The sequence below is a fragment of the Cinclus cinclus genome, chromosome 2, assembly GCF_963662255.1.
Source record: "Cinclus cinclus chromosome 2, bCinCin1.1, whole genome shotgun sequence".
In the NCBI taxonomy this organism is placed as follows: Eukaryota; Metazoa; Chordata; class Aves; order Passeriformes; family Cinclidae; genus Cinclus; species Cinclus cinclus.
In genome coordinates this window covers 106,473,742-106,495,793 of record NC_085047.1, presented here as the reverse complement: position 1 = coordinate 106,495,793, position 22,052 = coordinate 106,473,742, and the positions used below count along the sequence as shown (strand labels likewise).

General features: G+C 35.3%; 1 protein-coding gene across 1 annotated transcript in view; it reads right to left on the bottom strand.

The window, feature by feature from the left end:
- The window catches only part of IL1RAPL1 (interleukin 1 receptor accessory protein like 1), a 595,893-nt gene that overhangs the window by 139,284 nt on the left and 434,557 nt on the right, over positions 1 to 22,052 (bottom strand). The gene's annotated exons all lie outside the window — the stretch shown is intronic.

Here is a 22,052-nt window from a genome sequence, read left to right as displayed (position 1 = left end):
CTTGTAATATGTGCTATTACACCTGTTTAGGCAGCAGTTAAAGCCTAATTAATCTTTAATTGAAATTATACAGAGAAAGTAGAAAATTTAACCTGTCTGGCCAATAGTGGATTTCTGTTAGGTTTAGGTAGATTCTGTTTTTAATGGGTTTGTGGTTGTTTATTTAATCTAATCTATTATTTCCATTGAAAAATTAACTCACTGACTCATGAATAACTTTGACATATTGTTTTTTTTTTCCCTTTGACTTTTAATTGCACCAGTATTGCTAGAAAATACATAAGGTTTGTGTGCACACAGGAGCCTTTTCTGCTGTTGTAAAAAAATTCTTCAACACACAGAAGTAGGAAACAAGCTGTTACTCAGAAGAATCTGTATTTTCTTGTTACTCACTTAATGTATTTCCTGACATCTTTAATTTGAAGTAAAACTTGTTATAATATTACAATTTTTTTAAACCAGGTTTAAAACCAAATGGATTTTGAGAAGTACAAAGTAATTTATATTTGTTTAATCGTGGGTGCTTTGTTTTGTACATTTTAAAATTCATATTTTATAGAATGTAATGAAACATGAAATCACCATCATATAAAGCAATGGTGTGTAGTCACAAGGTATTGGATATCTATTTCATTGGCCTTCAGACCTTGGTCTGAGTCTATAGTGAATTTCCAAAAATATAACTACAATCAGAAAATGTGGAAGCATAGTTGTTAATAACTTAAAGTCAGTAATTAAATAACTCCTTTAGAAGTTCTGTGTGATTTTCTTCTAGCCACCACTTTGTTTCTTAATAGCACCCATCAAATATTAGCCAGTACTGCAACTGTAAGTGAATTTAAAGTGAATTTTAAGTGAATTGTGAGTGAACTGTGAGTGAATTGTAAGCCAACACACAACCACAGGAGCCATGCTGCTGTTCAAAGACAAGCTATTACAGCATAGGCAAGAGACACACAAGAAAGTTATGCAAATAGAAACACAGAGAACCTGTCTGGAAATTGGTTATTTTTTTCAGTTGTTCTGAATAAAAGCTGCAAAAACATGACATGTCTTCTCAACATATTCTATGCCAGTAAGCAGCAATATAAATATTTAATCTAAATATTTATTTCTTTTTAAGAAATGTGTTAGATAAAATTAAAAAAAAAAAGAACAGGCAACTGGTAGCCTAAAATTGCTGAAAAGTAATTGCCTTGGTGTATCTCAGTATACAGATAAACAACAAAAAAAAAAGCAAATAAAAACAAGAAGTTAACAACACTCACAAATGTGGCTTGTTTTATAATACAGCTCAATACTGGTTTCAAGGAGTTTAATCTGAAGTCACTGTAAATTAGTCTTGAAACAGGAAATTAACAATTATAATTATCTTCATTTTTCATTTGAGGGTGGTGTTGTTGGAGAGTGTGTTTTACCTCTTTGTAACAGAACACATACCAAAAAGAGCCCAAATATTCAGTAGGACAGTGAGAAACCTGAAACATGACTGTTCCCTTCCAGAGAGAACTTTTCAAGTGTGTACTTATGTATTTTTTATTAAATTCAGGAATTAGTATGTTCAAAAATACACAGCTCTCTTTTTTTCTCAACCTGCTAATACCTTTGATTTTCTTTGAGTTATCCCAAATAGGGAAGGTTCATAACAGTAACTGCCAGCAGGTAGATGAAGGTGTTCCTACCCATGCTTGGTGCTGGCTCTCATCCCATTTGACATCTAACACCACCATGGTATCACTTGGTATTTCTGTGCCCTGCTCATCTCATGAATGCACAGACCAGTCCTGCGATGTCTTTTCAGTGACCAGTACTATGGATTACTGAGGATACAGTCCCTGGAAGCACCTTTGTGAATCTTTCACAAAATAAGGCTGAGCACCATGCCTTTTCACTGGACTAGATAACGAGATTTGATTTTGCCTCCTGGCGCTGAAAAAATGCATGTCTTTTAGACAGATTTCCCAAGAGAGACACCTTCAAAGCAGCTTTCTTGAGATAGAATTCAGGACTCTAGGGGAAAATAAAAAAAACAACAAAGTATAACCTAGAAATGTGAAACCTGGTTTTTGCAAATTTGGTGAGTTGGCTCTAAATCACAAAGTTCTATCTTTCTGACAGAGCTATCCAGTACCAAGTGCAAGAGCCTCCAAACCTGGGCTTTAGTGGAGGCTGGAGTACAGAGTAGAGCCCGGCCTCTGCAAAAAGTAGAAAAGCCTCAGCAGCCACTAGATCATTTTTAAGTTCTTTTTATTTTCTATGGGCAGTCTGAGGTACACACATGGACTCACTAAGGCACAAGCACGTCTGTGTTTTGGGTGTGCTCAGGGAGTTGTCAGTGAGATGTTTCATGACTTGCATGCCCACCCAAACACCCACCCACCAACACCGATGCTTCAACATTATTTATTATCAAACTTCCTGCACAAAAGACTAAGGTAGGTCAGAAAACTATTGTGTGACCGAGGCCATGGCGTCTCATCCTTAATGTCCTTAAGAGCAGAAGATTCTCCAGAGGTAAAATTCTGTCATAACCTATGACAGCACTGGGTTTCTCTCCTTCCTTTCTCTCTGTTCAGGTTATTGCACTCTACCCAAGCCATCTAAGGACACAGAATTTCACCCTTTGTATTGCTGATGAGAAACTTTATTGCAGTAATAGGGAAAGAACAAGTCTAGATTTTGTGATCCCATGTCCTGATAGGGTGGGTGGGAAAGAAAGGACTATTGCTCAGGTATTGGTGAAGCGAAGAGGCACAGGACAAGGTCAGCCTGCAGGCAGAGTATGAGATGCAAGATGGTTGGGTCACAAAATTTCTTGAACAATGAGCAAGTCTGGTATCTTTCAGCTAATGCAAATTTAAAATCACTGTGCAATCATCCTGCTGATAGATTGCTTGTCACTAGTTTAACAGCTTTCTGAGACAAACTATACAACAAATAATAAAAGAACAGCTTCAGAAAAAGCCATATAGGCAAAGAAAGCAATAGGAGTGGAAATAGGATGAGAAAAGAGATCTCTTCAGGATGATTAAAAAACACACTGTGTACAATATCGTGAAAGCATCCACCCCTTGCTGCTACTGAGCAGCTCATATACACAGCAAACTCTTTGTGGAAGGCAGTAGTTACCCATCTGACACAAATATTAAGAGATTAAAAGGAGGTGGGGCAAAATATTAAACACTTTTGAAGGAAAAACGGATCACAGTGTAATTGTTGATTCTGATAATTTACAACATGGAATTGTTGAATACTTTGAAAGAATAGCTCCTCTATAAAAAATGAAATACACTATTACTGTGTTAACTACTGAATTGTGATTTGTTGACACTTTTAGAGTGACAGGCAGCTCCTGTAGCGTTTATTCAGGGATGGTCATGTTGGACTTCTCCTCCCCAGGACACTCTAAGACAACACTACAGACAAATCATCTGGACTTCTACAAAGCAGGTGGATGCATTTGCTATTAAAAGAGAAATTCTGGCGTGAGAGTGAGAGCAGGTAGACTCTCTTAGGTAGAGTTGGAATGTTTTAACAAAATGCCTCCATTGTCCCCATGTGCACAGATGGAGGTGTGACCATCCTGCCTGTGATATTGAAATGAGGGGACACTAAAGAGGGTCAGCCCCATTTATCAATGGGGATGGCAACCTGAGATATGCAAGAGAAAAAAGCAGGTTAAGGGAAGCCCACAAGGAATTCCTTTCCCTGTGTTTTACACCTAGTTTCTTTTACTCTTTCATCATGAATTAGGTATAGTTCTCATGAAAATATTTCCATTACACAGCCTAAAAATATTTATGGGTTTAAAGAAAATCCTTGTGCACATATTACATGGAATTGGTGCTTCAAATCAGACTGTCTTATTTAGGTTCTGAAGAGAAAATTTTGCAAAAAGATGGAAGACCTTAAGGTTTTATTTAACATTAAAATACAGAACTCTCATAAAAAGAATTACCTTTGCTGCACAAGTAGGTGCAAAGAAGTAAATTATATCCCCATGATTTGGGACATAAGAATTAGAAAATCTCTAAGGTTTTCTTATATAAGGGAAGGAATTTTGTCAATGCATCTGGGGAAGCACTATTTCAAATGCTGGGGACAAAACTGAATAGTAATTTATATTTTTTCATTGGCAGGCAGGATGCCCACAGCATCTCTAATGTCTTTCCATGCTGCATGACCAATAGAGCCTCATGTCCTGTTTTCCCAGCACCAGCATAAGTGAGCTTTCTGTCTTCCTTTGACTCAGAATTTTCTTCTGCCTAAAGAAAAATGCATCTTTCACATACTGTGAGTCAATAGGAAGATGTTGTCCTTCCTGCCTATTTTTTTTGTCCTTAGATCATATTTTAATTACTTATTCCTCATCCTATGAAAATCTTGAGATATCACAGAAAATATAGAATAAAGACATACTATATGATAGATGCTGTACCTACAGACATAAACAAGAAACCATAAAAGCTATGTGTTAAACATTAAAATAATTTATGAATATTTAATTAAAGTTTATTTTCTAACTGTGCTTTTTAAATAACTTTTTACTCTTGGACGACATTCCACAATGAGTAGCCACACTGAAATAACTGGATTCCCACTGTGCTTTTGCACTATACTACTCTGATCACTGTAAAGGTGCTTTCCTGACAACTCAGTGATTAATGGGAAAGAGGTGAGTTGTTAAATATTCAGCTTTCATGTCTTGTATTCTCTTGACAGAGATCTGTAAGAGCCACACATATACAAAAATCCTTTGAAATGTTGCACTTATTAAATTATTTTCTAAACATTTTCAGAAATTAAAAATGGAAAAAAAAAACTCCAGTGGTTTTATATACTGTGAAAATATCAGAAAATCTAAGAACCCATTATTATGTATTCATTTATGTTTGAAGCAGGAAGAGTGTTAACAGTAAATACAATATTCTCAACATTAATTCCCATAGCATTTAATGGAAAAATATTTCCCATTTTTTAAAACTTTCAGGCATAAGAGGAAATTACTACTTAACCATTATTTTGTTTCCTCCTCTTTTAAGATCTGTATTTTGATTTTAAAAAATATGACTTTATCATGGTTGTTCTATTCTATTTACACTCTTAGACATAAGCATCATCCATGTTTCTCCTGCTGACATTTCTTTGACATTGTGCCACATAGGTGCACTGCTGCAACCAAACTTCAAGCTGTGGAGCACTTTTTCATCAGCATTTTTCAAAATAAGTTGTTCCGGGGACACTGAAGAAACTCCTCCCAACTAATGACACCACTAACCTAAAAGACCTCTATGAAAGGAACTGGTTAGTTATTAGTAACTCTGCAATGGCTCTTCCTGCTCTTTTCTGACAAAGGATAGCCCTGAATGTGTACAGTGAAAGTGGAAGTGTAGCAGGGAAGAAGAAGTCGCTTGACTACAACAGGCTGTCAGGATCACTGTGGAAATGTCCACAGCTCCTGGCCCATCTTGGGAGGTGACAGTTATTCCTTTTTTCCAACTAACACAAGCCTCTGCCTCCCTGTGAGGACTGCAAAAAGAATACTGGTTACACAGTTAGACCCCATGTAAAAGCCTTTCCTGGTGAGTTAATGAGTTGGATTCACACAAATGACTCCTGGGGAGGAAAAAAAAAATATACATTTCTCTGTTCCAATCATCTGAACCAAAACTTTAATGAAGAATTAGTTCCAGGACTCAGGTTATCAAAGCTTTGTCAACATGACAAATTGCCTGACAAAATCTCACTTTATCTAAGAACTGTTTGTGCATATCAGTGGGTGAATGAATATATATAATGGGGCAGGGGTGGACACTGAAATGTCAGGAACAGCCTCTCCACCTGATGATAATTTCAAAAGTACTTTCAAGTTACCTCTAAAGGCATTCTTGCTCTGCTTGGATTTTTGATGATTGCACAGATTTTGCTAGCAAGCACAGAAAAAAATGTGAGCAACAGAGAGAATTTGGCACAGACTATCACAGACCAACACAGAAACAAATGCAATTTCCTATGGTCAACATGGTCCAGAGAGGTGCAGAGGAACAAGAAGGCAAGCACACTCCTATCAAAGATGGTGCAGAGCTCTCCCAAGCAGGATCTACATCGTCCCCTATAGCTGATTTTAGTCATGAGCAGTCACTCACAAATCTTACGTGACAGTAACAAGCTTAAAACTGGAAAACAATAGTTAAGATAAATGGATGTAGAAAAGCTAGAGCTTCAAAGGCCGAATGAGGGGTGCTCTATCAATCATTCTCAAAGGACAGAGCACTTGTTGACCACCTTTTTTCTTTATCTTATCTATTTTTTCTTGGTTTTTCTCCTATTTTCTCATGCTTATTAATTGAAATCTGCTTTTATGTATAAGTATTAAACAGAAATACAACTGGATATCTATATACCCATCATGGTCTAATATAATTCACACATTAATATATTCCCTGCAATTATTTATTTATTTATTTTTTATAAAATAAATATAGTTTAAATATTTTTATAATATATGTTTATATATAATTTATTTTTATCTCTTTCAAAAACAGAAGAAAACAGTATTAGCTTTGCAGGTTAATTTGAATGTTATTAAGGAATCTCTGACTTAATATCTGTTGTAATCCTGGCATCATGAACACGACAGATTCTTTCTGCCCTTTTGTTACAGTCATAAGCCAACCACACAATATACATCCTCTTTCCTTTCTGCATTTAGCTGTTGCTTTTAGCATGGTCCCGTACCCCAAACAGAGGCCCTGTGGATTTCCCTTTCCTCTGACACAGCACAGGCACCATGTGCTCTCCTAATGGTATTCAGTAATGGACTGAAGTGGCTGTGTTGCACCCCAAGATTTCCTCCTCCTTTTTCTGCTGTTTGCCAGTATTTACTTGTTTTAACTCAACCCCTGCAGAGATTCTGTGGGCTTCCTGCATTCCAACTCCTGATGCCTGAACTTCTCATTTTGAACAGGCTGGATTTTTCATTTTGCTGGAGGCTCTCAGTTTATGCCACTTACACCTACACCTAATCTACTTCTTATTTCTTGCACTAATTGCCATACGTATTTTTTCAGCCTTCTCAGAGCCAATTGTCTGACTGGAAGTCTTTCAAGGACATTTCAAATTCCACTGAAGCTATTTCTATAGTTTAGGTTGTTCACTGAAATTTGACCAGAACACCAGACACGACATACTGGATGATTTTTAAATATCACAATTATCATTAAAATAAGGTGGGTTAAACTCCGTATCATGCATTATAAGTACCAGTCATATCAGACAGATTACTTATAATGTAATCCCTTCCAGAAGTAAGGTAGTGTTCTCTGAGCTGCTAAACATAAGGAGGCTTCAGCCCGCAAATAATGGGAACACTTGGGATCAGTGTGGAGCAGAGTACTAATAAATACTGCATTGAAATCTATCATCTCTACACAGAGATTACAGATTCTACTGCACATTTGCATATGAAAGATTTTCTCCATTTTATTTCCCATTAAAATTGTCAGTGTGTTAGATGATGGATGCACCCAACACGTGGTTTTATTCCTTGAAAAGGTGCTGAAATACCAAATGAAAGCATGCTAAGCAGTATATATTTGGATCTTAGTGCAAGGACTCATGCCAAGATTGCACCATAACTTGAGAAAATTTTCAGTATCCAGAGATGCTAATCAAATGAAAACTACAAAGGCTAACTAGTAGCTTCCATCTTTGTAGAGTCCTGTAGGATGCCTTCTAATAAGAAGGGCATTGACTTGATTGTGTAGAACTTTTTATTCATCCAGTTTAATTCTTAGTGACACTTACTGTATGGAATTAAGTTTGCTCTTCTTCGCCTTTCTTCCCCTTCTTGTCTGGGAAGATAGTGGTAAGAGAGTGAGGAAGAAGGCAATGTTCTTTACAGGGTTTAGACCTTTATAGAGTTCATGGTGTGCACTGAAGAAAGAGGAACTAGGAAGCAATAACTGTAATCTAAAGTTCTTTCAAAAGAAAGAGCAGAACAATTATTTCTGTTGTGGTAGCAGCTGCCATGACCAGGTATGACTAGTTGGGCATGGTTCTATAGTCTGTATATAGTAGAATGGAAGTATTTCCTCAAGAAATTTGCAGTCTTTGTGGTGAGCAAACCTATAGAAATTCATGTGGAGACTATGAATCAAGCAAGTTTTAATAATTTCAGTTACATTTCACTCTGTCTGGCCATCAGCAATAAATGTATTTAACTAATAAATGGTTCTGAAAGAGCATGATACCTGTCTTAGCTATACCTGCTTTGTATGAAATGCACAGATGAGCATTAAAGAATTCTTGATGTTCAGAGGTACATTCTTGATGTTCAGAGTTCTTGAATTTCTGATGAGTTAAGGTAAGGGTGTGGGAGGAGGAAGATGTTTCTGAGATAATGACTCTATTTTGTTCAATGACTGTCATTTTTATGGAGGATACTGGAGAAGGAGAAAGTCTCTTCTACTCTCAGGGTATGTGGGTGAAACTTCAGCAGGAGAGGAAGTCCTTTTCATTACAAGAACTACCATTTGTGAAGACTTTGCTGTTCCAGAAAATGCCCGTTCACAGAAATCTTTTTTGCATTACTGATACAAGAAGTGTCTGTCCCACCTCTGCTAGCAGTATAACCAAAGACTAATTGGAAACTGAATTCTTTAAAATGCCTCTCATATAGAAAAGTGGAGAACAGTCCATTGCTGGCAGGTATTATAGCTCTGCAAAAGGCACAGTGTTTGAATTCCAGGTAATCCTTTGCATTAGTTACATTAGAATAACTCCTAAGAATTACAGTAGAATTTCCTAAGAAACAGTAAAAGAAGGAAGAACCCAGACTAGAAAGTAATAATTATTCATGACAAGAGACAAACATTTATGGTAAGGTGGTAGAGACTGTCTAAACAGAGAAAGCTAGCTATGTTTGAAGAGAAAAGTAAGAAATAGAATTTGAATACATGAAATATTTGATAGCTATGCCCTTTATGGGAAGGAAATAGATGGTAGCAGCACTGTGTGTAAAAGTCTCTATCTCCAGCAGGTGAGGAAGGTTACTATAGGGAAAAGTGTACGGCTCTCTATACGCTGAAGCCTGGGAAGGAGAGAAGGTACATTTTACATGCAGTTAGCATAAAATATTGAGAGTGTGATTTTAAGTCTTTAAAGAATCAATTATACTGTTTTTCCAATACAGAATTGTTTAAATTGTCCTCAGGCTTTTATATCCATAAACATTTATATCCATAAAGAGATACACAAACTCGAATCTCATCTTATGTACTAGAAAGGGTTTGAATTGCAAAAAACAACTGAAGATGTCAGCCTTAAGACAATCACAAAAAGTTTGAGACTGAAGAAATTCTTATAATGCCTTCCAATGCCAAGATTCTGAAATGTTATAGCATTACTTACATATGCCAGACTTATATCTCATGATATCTTTAACTTACGACTACAAGCAGTTTGTTTTTTAAAGTGAAATTTTAAGAACATTTATAATTCAAACATTCTTAATAGCATTTTCTATTTAAATCAAAATTAATGTATAGATTCTGACAGAGTCACTTTTTTTCCCAGGATTAGTCATTAAAGGAAAAAAATCCTAACATGAATGGAACACAAGTTATTTCCTTTAGCTTTTCCTTTTCCCTTCCTTTACACGTTAGAGATTCTCTCTCAAGCCACCTATTTCTGTTATCATCTTATGTTTTTAAGGAGGCAGCATGGATCTTTACAAGTCTTGACCTTCATTAATCATTGATTCATTTTTTTTTTAACTTCTTCAATCTTTGCTTAGAGCAAAATAAATGTTCTTTAGATCAATGTTTTAAGTGTACAGAATCGAGTAGCACAGATGCATGAGGAAGGAAACCTATTGAAAAAACAAAATCTGTCTTTTTATTGTTTTTCCCCTGTTAAAGTTTAAACAAAAACAATGTAGCATTTTTTTAAAAAAAGAACACTCTTAGAAAACACTCAATTTGTAAAACCCAATTTTTCCTTGTCTTTTAAAATACTTTTATGGGTAACTACCTTGTGAACAATGATGCGGGATGTGGGTTTTCATCTCTGCATAAGAAAATGTTTGGATTTTTAATTTATTGTTTTTCCATACAGCCTGTAAAATCTAGAGCTACAGTGCTCTGGTCACATTCATGCCTATAATATACATAGGCTATATGTGGATGCTATAATCAAAGATTTTCCCATTATAAAAGCTACTTTTAATGGTACATTTCTGGATTTAAATAGTTTGTCCTATATATTTAATAAAAAAATATTTTATGCATAGAATAAACTAGAGAGTAACACTGATGATACATATCATGTTGGCTTTTCATTCTTTAGACTCTCTAGTCCCACATTTTTTTCCAGTTTAGGCTGTAAAAAAATTATTAAAAAAGCTTTACTTTTGCTCAGATTTTAATACTTTTTTCTTTTAACCTAGTTGCATGTATTTCTGTATTGCAAACTATGAACTGCAGAAACAGCTGATAATATTTTTTATATTATTGTCTGTGTTGGGTTTCCTAATTAATTTTCAAATAACCCCAGAGTTTTAATTAAAACATAATATCATGTTTTATTTTCATAAGCAAGGCAAATTTATCTATGTGTTTGCCTATATGATAGATAATGCATTTGGGTGTTACTAAATTACTGTTCATAAATAAATAAATAAACTAATCATTACCAACTGGTAAGAAGCTGTTGCATATTGAATAGACAAATACGATATTAAATTATTTATTAAGGATTCTGTATTGTTCTTTAAATCACAAGTGTGGTACCACAGTTCAAGGAATTGCAAAACATCTGTGCCACAGCAAGGGATAACATGTACTGTGAGCCTTCTGTAAAGCAAAGGAAGCCCCAGAGCCTTAAACTTCTGCAATGTTTTACCTTCCATTTACCATGCACTGAATACACGTCTCAGAAAATGCTGCTGGGGTCAAGTACTGGGACTCGGCTCATCTACAAGTCAGTCACACTTGAGACCCAAATTAAGTGGCTTTGAAGTAACCAGCAATTATACATTCACCAGCTTCCCTCTTTAGACATCTCAAACTACTGAAGTCCTTAATTTCATCCTTGGGTTGCTCGAAAATTGCTACTGGCAGTTCAACACTTTGTATCTCGTCCATTAGGTTAATTCAGAAGGAATCATACTGAATTTAGGACACAAAACCTCATGAATTGCATTTCATGCCTTGGAATCTTATGACAGCTCAGAGGAGCTGGCCCACACCCACACTTTTTAACGGATTGCCACAAAGCAAAACCGGAGATAGGGGCAGGGGTCCTGCAGAGTGGTGGGCGCTGGATCAGGCAGCGACTCCATCGTGCCAGAATGAGGATAACACTTCCAAATAACAAGCAAAGTTCAATGGAGGGGATGCTCAAACTCAGAGAGATGCTGACTTTTACAGTCTTCTCTTTTGATCTGCTTCAGGCTGGAACTCTGTTTTCTAATCATATGGAGTTGAAAAAAGGGAGGTGTGCAAAGAGTCACTGAATGCAGTGAGTGTGAAGCTTTGGTAGTTTGGCATGAGCACACACAGCCACTCAATTTTCCCACAGAAAAATCGAGTTTCCAGTGTAAGGGAAAAAGGAAAGAAATTCAAAACAAAAGTGATTTACTCTTAAAATTATTAATTTGGAACCATTTTCACTGATAACTGCCTGTAACATAAAGTCAGACAAAAGTAAAAATAAGATCCCTCAATCCTAACATTAGCCATAAAATACTTTTTCAATGTATTGTACAGATAAGGTTGAGTCAACAGCCTTACTGTGCAGGTTGTATTAAAATCAGTGCATTTTTTCATCACAAAGCAATGTTTCAAAAGCAGTTGTTTTTTTTCGTTTTTTTTTTTCTATGCCACTAAGAGAAACAACTAAAAGATGCCTGAAAATCTTCTGACATAACATCATTAATAGACTGAAAACGTACCAAAGAAAATATAATCTTCCTAAATTAAAATTATCTTTCAATTTTGCTAAGCTGTGGAAGTATGACCATCAAAAATTATTTGCTTTGTTATTCTCAGTATCACTAATCTATCATGTGCACTTCTGCTGAAAAACAAGAACCATCATCCAATGTGCTTATTACTCATATTGATGAGTACAAAGGAGATGGAGCAAGAACAATAGATAAACTTAACATCTAATTAAAGAGTTGATATGAGTAATACCCTTTTTCCTTTTATCACAGTTAAATGTCTGCTTTGCTTTCAAGCTTCTTTAACTGGATACCAGATAGTCAATTTAGTAGCAATATGATTCATATATAGCTTTAAATAATATCAAAATAATGACATCCTTGTCATGGTAAGTCATTAACACATCTCAATTAATGGAGCTAAATTTCAATGAATTTAGCAGTGAAAAAGACAAACACATTAGAAGACCTGGGCTATGTATTTCTATGATATACCACATCTCTTTCATTTCATCTTATAAAATTCTTCTTATATGGCTCAATGTAAAATCGAAAGCTATATTTTAATTTATTTTTGGAATTTGGCATTCATTCACCTGTTATATAGAGGTATCATGAAAGAAGACATTCACACACTCCAAGTTCAGGTATTTCATCCCAAATGTCTGAAAAAACAGTCTAAAATCCTATACAGGGAATGGAACAAGTAGTCAGTTTGCCAAAGTCCAGGCAAAGTGACCTTGATGGGAAGATGAAGGTAGCTGTGAAACAGTTCCACTGTGGTGTGATATGATTTATGTCATACAGGTGCCTCTTGATGTGTATTGACATTTTCTGGGAACTTACTGTGACCAAGTATGGACTTAGAGTGATGTTTCATAATCAATTTGAGCCAAAACACCTTCTCCCATTTTTATTCCCTGGCTATAATTCCCACTCTCTCCACATACTGGCATGAGGGTTTGCTGCACTCATGTCACCATCAGCATAGAAAGTCATCTAGCTTAAATTGGTTCTCTCCCCTTTAAATAGCTTTTCGGCCCTGTAAGGAAGAGTGCTGAAGCTGGATGAAAAAAGAGGAGTGTAACAGGAGGCAGGTGTCAGAGCAGCACAGATTTACACCTCTTTAAAGCAATCATGAAACATCACACCATTAATGGCTAGCATAGCTGCCAGGTGAAACTGTGTGTCCTCTCCAGAGGCTCTACTAATTCAGGAGCCTGTTTGAGACAGGTCTCAACTGAAAAAAGTGAACACTCTTCATAATATATAAATAGCAGGAACACAAAAGTATTGACAGCAAGAGAAGTTGGGCATCTTAATGGGTTTCATACATCTTACTCTAAAAGTGGTTTTATGTTGGGGTTTTTTTGGCAATTTTTTCTTTCAAGGTGACTGTGTCAGAATAATTTTGAACAGAAAACAACAAAACTAATGGGTTTGAATGTCTAGAAACTGCAGGAAGCAATAGCAACATTTTCCTCCTCCCCAGGCCTCTTTCTGCTGTACAAGTAGGAGCCTGTATAGTCACTTCCCTCTTGAATTGCTGGCTCAGTCTGCCCTGGAAACCACACTCCATTTTCTACCTCCATTTTCCTCCTTACCTCAGGGACAGATTGATATAAGGAGCTCCCCAAATAAAACCCCTCTGAAAAAAGATGTGATTTTTCAGAAAACTAAAATGTAGGCAGTGAATTGCAATGGGCATCAGCGCTCTCAGAAAAGTCTTTCAAATACACTGAGTTATCCCTTGTACGTGTCCCTCCAGTAACTACTACAATAACATTTCAATCCTCATTTAAATTTTTTATTTAAATAGGTTGAACTATTATTGTTGGTAACATATTTGTAATGTGTGTCCACTATAGTAAGTAAAATATTCTGAACATTCTAAAAAAACCTTTAAAGATCATTAATTCCTTAACAGCAGTTTCAAAATATTTTGCCTTGGATTTTGCCCTTCTAAATGTAACTTCTGTTTGTTTTTGCAAAGAAGAATAATTTCACTGATTTGAGTATCACATGATGAAAAATATTTGCATAAGCTTTTTTAAGTGCTTGACCTTTACAAAGTTTTGGAAGACTGCAAATGACACTTTGGATGCTGTAGCTATTATAAAATATCAAGTGTGAAATTAACTGCCAATTGAGAGAGGTAAAAAAAAAAAAAATAAAAAAAAATTTGGTTGCTGTATTTTCAAATTGTCTTCCTTTATATGAGTATTGAATTTCTTTATTAAGAGTTGAAAAGGTCTTCCAAACAGAAATCCTCTAATTTTGACTTAAGGGGTTGAATTCCCTTTTTAATAGAAATTTATGGGACATTAAAACTACACACAAGAAAACCACAAAAATTCTCTACTATAAACCTACAGGTATCTTTGTATCAATCTCTAAAAATATTATAAAATCAGCACCAAGAACCTAATCCTCCTTTGATTTTTAATGAGGAGAAATGTACCATGCATGCTCTTAGATATCTCATGAAAATCTGACCGTGAATGAATGATTAAAAATTACAAGCATTTATCACTTCAAATTAATTGGTTTGAAAGCTGTGAAAGAAACCAAACTCACAACCCTACAGCCTCACATCTCCAATCTATTCATTACATTAGTGTACAGAGAAGTAATTTTGCAATGCTTGTTATAATTTTTTCCAAATAAGCCTAATGTGGTTAACTGAAGTATGTGCTTCATTTATTTCTGTAGTGAACATGAAGAGTCACTTGATACATTTTATTTCATGGTAAGTATAACATTTGTCTAATATTTCTTTTCCAATATTTTAATGTGTTGTAAACTAGCTGTTGGAATGACACCATCATACTGGCAATTTAACACACAGCTACACGAAGGACATTTTAAGCAGCTGAAATGTCTGATTCCTTAGAAGGTGACATTTGCTGCAGAGCTACAGGTAAAGCACAAGGTCTCACAAACATCTACGTCCTGTAAATTAAAATTTTGGGTTTACTGAACTGGATGCCTTCTCTTAAAGACCTCTAACTTCCTAGCTCCATGGTTCTCAAGAGTTACCTCTGAGCAGTGAGACAAGTGTTTAACACCTGGAGCATTTTGCATTTGGCCTTTATTTGTGTATACTTTCAGATTGGCATGAAAACTAAGTGCTCAATTAACCTCTTGTTTCAGGTGATATTTTACTTTCTTGTGTGGAAAAGAACAAAAGCACCTAAGTAGTCCATTGTCAGAATTTTACCTCAGGCAAAAGAATTAAAAATTAAAAGAGAAAATAGTGGAAAATAGTGCTGTGTTATGTTTTCTCTGTAAGTCTTTAGAGCATTCTCAGACAGATACAGGACACCAGTTATGGTTGGCATGTGAATGTTGAACACACTGCGAGCCTTTTTTTGTCAATATGAAATTTAGACTAATAGCTATATGTATCCCAACATTCTCAAGCCTATTCCCAAACAGAGGAGTGCACTGACCTATAGTTCATCATGCATTCATTATTAAAAAATGCTATATAAAGCTTTATAATACATGCCATATGTAAACTGTTGTTTGAATTATTTTCATTTTCTAATATCAATTATGCTATGCAGCATCAATTTGAATTTCTGTGAGTATTTTTTTTTATTTTCAAGTTCTTCAGATGTTAAATATGTAAAATTACATAGGTAACAAATTGGATATTTATGACAAATATGTGTTGATTATATCTTGAGATGATATATCCTGTGTGTTCATCTATAATATCCTATGAAAACAGACAGGAATAGCACTTCAGAATCCACAATCTGGAGTCTCAATGTTCACATCTTTTAATAAATATAAAAACAAGATCCTGTTCAGTTGATTGCTTCAAAATATTCACACTATTATGTTCTAAATTATAAGAGTTCATCAAAATCATTTAACCCCCCCAATGCTTAGTGTTCCTTCAAACACCTTTCTATTTTCTAGTGACCAGACAAGCTCTCAAATCCACGATAATTTTTGCTATTAAGAATGCATGCAGATTGAGACGGATTTTTCAGAATGAAACCTGTGTGCAGCACTAAATCTTAATACAAATCCACATTATGTCAAAGACAAAAACGGTGTTCAATGCAGCTTCATGTAAATCTACTCTTTTTTTGAACTGCATGAGCACATGCTGACTTTACCAATAATGCTGGAAATTTACCTCAAACTGCTGGAAAGCATTTATTCTAGAACAAGAGAACAGACTAATTCCCGTAAAGACTGTGAGTTCCTGACTTAAAACTACTGTTTGTCATTTCACCAGTACATTATTCTTGAGATCAGCTGTATACATGATTAACTTTTCTGCTCACAAGAGATCTGTTTCCCTATAGCAAAATATTCCGGAGGAGTTAGTTAATTTAAATATAGTTATTAATGATGGTGCACAACATTAAACTTTGAGTTTGACATTTTCAGTTTAGCATTTTAATGTTTGTGCATAGCATCACTGTATGATGGTTTGGGTTTTTTTAAAACACAAATAAACGCTTGCTTGCTTTTCAGCATCATATATGATGAAGTCCCTACATATAATTCAGAAACATTAAGTATAGCTTGAAGCAAAAAATCTGGGAAAAAATTATCACAGAACAATATGATTCCTGATGTTTCAAATGCATAAAATTAAAGTCTTCTTAGGACTATAATTTCACATGAAATAATGTACTATATGTGCCTAAACTGCATTTCTTGCTTTGTGTACTTAATACAATCTTGGTTACAGTAACTCATACCCTGCTGTCTGCCACAGAGTATCGCTGCAAAGGTTCTGCTGTATCAGTATATTTTACTCCACTAGTAAGAAACATATAATTTTTGATTTTTAAAGTTTTAAATAGGAACCCAGTCTTCAGGATTATCCACTGATATGCAAAGTCTTCTCAGGTTTCATAGTCTTCTCTCAGATTATCAAAATCAACTGTTTGTATTGCACAAGCAATCTGAAACAGAATATTCTCATATATTTAATCAGTACATAAAGAATCAAATGCACATAGTTGCAGAGGTACTGAACAGACACTTTTGATTTCATTAAATCCTGTTTAGATGTTTAACACAGGTAAATATGGTATATAGCACTCTAGGGCAGACATTTCTCAGTGGATTATAACATAGCATCAATAAAAAAGTTTTACTCTTCCATCATTAAATCAGATAAATGTTTCCCAGAGAAGGCATTAATAAAGTGGGATAAAATTTGAACAAATGCATTGTCCATATGTAAGTAAGTAAATAAATAAATAAATAAATAAATATAGGGAGAGATTAGGTATACATGTATATGTATTTATTCTTAGACACACATAAGTGCATAAAGAGAGGGGAAAAAAAAGCTATAAAATATATATGCTATTTTAAATACCTTAACCATGACCTTTTAGGATTTGATTGAACTAGGGAAAAGAGTGGAAGGAAAATCAGTCGAGGTTTTGTTGTGGTTTTGGTTGTTGTGGTTTCCATATGCTGATAGCATGTATATTCTTTATCCATTTACACTAGATCTCAAATATTTCACTTTTTATGAGCTTGTCTGTAGTTAAGTCATTAACTATGTGAGTTTTTCAGCAAAGCTTTTTCCTTGTGTTTCACTAAGTGAGTATAGCCCAGGAATTGATATAATATTAAATCAAAACATTTCAGAACAGTGAGGTTATACATTTCAATGGGAAAAAAACCCAACAACCTCTTAAAATATTAGTTTGTTTAAATCTAACTTTTTTTCAATAAATAGTTCAAACAGAAAAAAGACTTTTCATTTTTTCTTTTTTTTTCAAAACACCCCAAGTTGTTTTTTGAAAGGATAATCCAAGCGCTTAGATAAATAGAAAAAAGAATTATGTGGTATTGAGGAAGCAAATTTTGAATTTACAGCTCTAATTATTCCCATGTGAAACTGTTGCCCATATTATGTTAATTTAAACATAGAATATATTAAAGAGCAAAAGTCAAATTGAAACACATGATTAAAAAATGGTTCAATTTTGTTTAAAGACAGTTGATGTAATCAAATAAACTTGAAGTCTTTCATACAGTGAAAAAATATATTTGCACTGCAGAGAGAATAGTGCACTTACATGTAATCTGTAGAAATAAAACTTAAAATTCTCAATAATCTATCAGTTAAATTTCTATCCTGAAAGGAGTCGCTGAGTTATCCCATATCACTTTATTTAATTTATTTGTACATCTACTGATTAATCTGGTTAAGGATGGCTTTTATCATTAACAGGGTCAATTGCTGTGGAAGATTTTTATGACAGCACAGTGCTATAACTGAACCAGCATTCTTCTCTCCCTCATAGGGAGCTTCTTTCCATTATTACCTTAGAAATAATATACTAAAAGTAGTTCAATGAAATTTTTTCTTGACTCTGTGCAGGGAAGGGTGAGAAAGAAGAAATTCCCTGTTTACTATGTAATAGTTAATATAATTTTATCAAAATAACGCCCTAGATAAAAACAGGACGGGTATTCACTGGGTATTTGGTCACAAGTAACACAAGTAACATTTTGGGTTGGATACAATTCAGGAAAATTCACTTTATTCAGATGATAGGGAAAGTATCTTGGTTCCTGTACACTTATATTTTAGGTCCATTCATATAAGTAGTGATAAAAATACTTTATTAATTTTTGTTTGTTTGTTTTTTCCTTTTTGTTTGTTTGTTTTTTTGGTGTTTGTTTTGCTGTTGGTGTCATTATTGTTTTTTCTCTAACATCAAGCCTACTTAGCTAAAAACAATACAACAATAGCTTTATTTTTCTGGGTGAATTTTGGCATGTCAAATTACAGCCTTGCGCTGATCCAGGACACTTAGAAAAAGTGGGGAGGACAGAGGCTAAGTAGCTTGTAAGGTGTTTGAAATAATTATTTCATGTTTAGCAATTTCTAATCCAGATCCATTTCTGTCTTTTGTGGAATCATATTTGTCTTTTTTAGTAACTTGACATTAACCAACTGGTTACCAAAATCAGACTTTTTTTGAGTCAGGCTAGTAGTATTCTTTGTTTCCTTGAAGGGGGGGGGCAGATATTGGACAGTATAGGTGTGAAAAACACTGAAACATGACAGGTGAAACTGAAAAGATTCAGAGCTTACCAATAAAAAATCCCACAATATAGTTTTCAAAATAAATTTACACATAATGGATGTAATATTTTTCTATCATAAATACATTACACCTGCATGACTCTATAATTAAAAATACGGTTATCCAAAGTTTTAGGATTTATGATATATAAGGAACAATTTAATTAATTCCTTCCTCAACAGGTCTGCGTTTGTGTTTTCAGGTTTGTGTTTTCATTATTACAAAGGGGTCTTACGTTTTCAGGGATTTGTACACTTGATTTTGTTGTTAGCACATTGAAGGTAAGAAGAAGAATATTGTGGAATGCAGTTCCTTGGTCATTGTGTTCCTCATTCCCATGCCTTGGCTCCCCTGGCCTCCTGTTTATTGCCAGCTTTTCTCTCCCAGGCCTGTGCTGCTGCCACAGCACTCAGAGCTGAAAACAATCTTCCTCTTCTTTCAGCTCCAAGCTTTGAGGACACAATTTTTTGAAGACTGTATTTAACACAATATTTTATCTGGAGATAATGCTTCCAGAGAAGTAGTTTATAGTGGGGTCACATATCTACCAAAAAGCCCTTTTGACAGGAGAAAAGCTTAAAAGTAATTAGCATTTTTTTGTTGTTGCAACAGGATTATGTAATTGATTGCAAAATTGGAAGTGAAGCAACAAACAAAAAACCACAAAGTCCAGAAACTAATCTAGAATCTAATCTTTCTTTTCTCATCTAGGTTTTTTGTACTTCTTTCCTTAGTTCACCCATGCTATTTTTAATGAGAAACCTTTGAGAAATTCTCCTTCATTTTTTATCCTGTGCTTCTATCTCAGGCATTTCTGGTTACTATTCAGTGTAACGAAAAGATATTTCTGATGAGATATCAAGATACCTGTGACCCTCTAAAGTTGCTGGTTGAAGCCATGCTTAACACCGTGCTCCCAAATACCAGCTGAATAGCACGACACCTTTTCCTCCAGCAGCTGTGGGTGACTTGAGCATGATGGGGGCTCCTAGGATTGAGCTCTGCAGATTCTCCAGCTCCTGTTTCTCACCTTCTGCCTCAGCAAGTCTGACTTATGCCATATCAGTCACCTCTCAGAGAAACACCCTCCTGCAGTCACATCCTGGTCTGGTGTTGTTTTATGGAAGCCAAAAAACACAGTAGGTTTGTGGTCCCATGACATTAGTTTTAACTGCCAGAAGAAACCACTCTGTCTCATATACCTGTAACCCTGCAGTACTGGAGCCAAATGAATAAGATATGTCTTGGGACTTAGCTACACCTTGATTTTGACACTGCATGGAGTTGTCTTGTCTAAGAACTGAATTCCAGTAGCTCTTTCAACAGAAATTCACTGGTATTACTGTGGTCTTCCTCAGAAATGTGCCCAGCACTGCTCCACAGGGGCCTGCCAGCAGGGGAAGATTTGGAGGCAAACCACCACTACAGACTTTTCAGTACATCATATGCACCTGGAGCTCCACACATCCCTGTAAGGTAGGTATGATCTCCCAGAACATCCTCTGATGCACGTAACCTCTTTCATTTCCAACTCCAGCTGGAGGACTGCAAGATGAGAAGGACAGAAATGTGGGAGGAGAGCAGGGATTGCCCCAGCTCCCCAGCAACTGGTGACCTGCTAGAAAAATCCTGGACTGCTCCAAGCAATGGGAATACCACCCATTCCAATTCTCCAACATCCACCAACACTTTTATTTTCCAAGCAAGGGTCAAGCACACCATCCCAAATACATTTTCTGGCAGTGTCTAAACTGGCTACAAAATGTGGCCACCCCAAGTCTCAGCTGAGCAGGACTCTCCTGGCTTCAACAGCTGTCTAAATGAACCTTGGCATTATTCCAACACTAAAATATTCTGCATCTTTTGCATGGTATGAACTGACCCCCAGAAATGAATACTGGCTTTCCTCAGGGAAACATAGACCTTTCAAAGGTTATCCAGCAGGACCAAGGCATTAAATCTAAGAGCAGAAAAACAGTTTTCATGTTAGGGAACTATCATTTTTTTTTTTCACTGGTTCCAGTTCTCACAGGTTTTTCACAGGCTTTTAAACAACAAATTAATATTGTCTTGGAGCTCCTTGATATAAGTACTGTAACTTCACATTAATTTATGGTCAGACTTTCCCATCTGTGTCTGAAAGTGACATTTCCAAGTTAACTCTTATATTCACCAACAGCTATTTAATTTTCTGAAATGTGTCTTTTTCAAACCCAGCTCTTTTCAAATTATTTGATATGTTTCTTAGAACCATGAGAAATTAAAACTGAAATTAATTAAAAAACACATAGACAAAAAGCCTTTAGCTAGCTGTTAATAATTACACTCTTCTTGAATTAGTCTCACCATACAGTATATTTAGCAGGACAACATCAAAGCCCAGAAAGGTTCTGCCTTTTGGTTTTGGTGGTTTTTTTATTCATCAAAAATATCTCAGTAAGCAACATCAGTTAAAGAACAAATGTGCAGTCACTTTGTTCTCTGTTCCCCAGCCTTGTGTTCAAACAATAGAAAATTATTTAGGAGTGTCATACAGGAAAGATTTTCTGAGTCAGTGTATCAGAAACATTATCAATTCAGATCAATAGAAAATAGCTCCAGAAAGAAACATGCTACATGTCTCCTGTTCTATATAATAGTTTATTATAAAACCTTTATATCAGCATATCAGAAATTTACCTGGATAGCTTGAGTAATTGAAAGTAATGGTTTATTAATATCAAAGAAAATATGAGTTATTCTCTGGTCACTATTAGCCGTTAGCTGGTAATCACCATAAAATGCTCTGCCAATGACTGTCAGAATTATTTTGCAAGCCTTCTGCTTTTTCTGATGTTGTGTTGCAGAATGTACTGTGCTTTACTTGCAGTATCTTTTTTTCTGTGACATTTATATATATATATTACTACAAGATTTGTTTCTACCAGATTGGTTTCCATTTTCTCCTTTAGCCAGCACACATGAAAATCTATCAATAGGTTACTGTTCTGACACCAAGGCATAATTCCAGAGTAACATACTGT